The following is a 546-nucleotide window of genomic DNA, read 5'->3' as shown; positions in this document are numbered from 1 at the left end:
GTACAAAAGGTTGCGGCAGTGGAAATAGGGTTTCGTGGTGCTCCTGGATGTTTTCGGGGTATATGGGTAAATATAAGAGGAAGAAGTACATTGATGGAGCTGCGAGGGGCCCACGAGGGTGGGGGGCGCGCCTACCCCTAGGCGCGCCTCCCTGCCTCGTGGCCTCCTCCCTTCTTTCTTGAAGTCCACTCCAAGTCCCCTGGATCACGTTTGTTCCAAAAATAACTCTCCCGAAGGTTTCACTCCATTTGGATTCCGTTTGATATTCCTTTTCTGTGAAATACTGAAATAGGCAAAAAAACAACAATTTGCACTGGGCCTTTGGTTAATAGGTTAGTTCCAAGAATAATATAAAAATGTATATTAAAGCCCATTAAACATCCAAAACAGATAATATAATAGCATGTAATAATCAAAAATTATAGATACGTTGGAGCCGTATCAGTGGCCCCTCCCGGTGGACCCCCGGAACCCTTCTGGTGGTCCCGGTACATTACCGGTGATGCTCGGAACACTTCCGGTGTCCAAATCCTCACTTCATATATA

Source organism: Triticum dicoccoides, chromosome 6A (assembly GCF_002162155.2).
Source record: "Triticum dicoccoides isolate Atlit2015 ecotype Zavitan chromosome 6A, WEW_v2.0, whole genome shotgun sequence".
Taxonomy (NCBI): domain Eukaryota; kingdom Viridiplantae; phylum Streptophyta; class Magnoliopsida; order Poales; family Poaceae; genus Triticum; species Triticum dicoccoides.
This window is presented reverse-complemented; position numbering follows the sequence as displayed.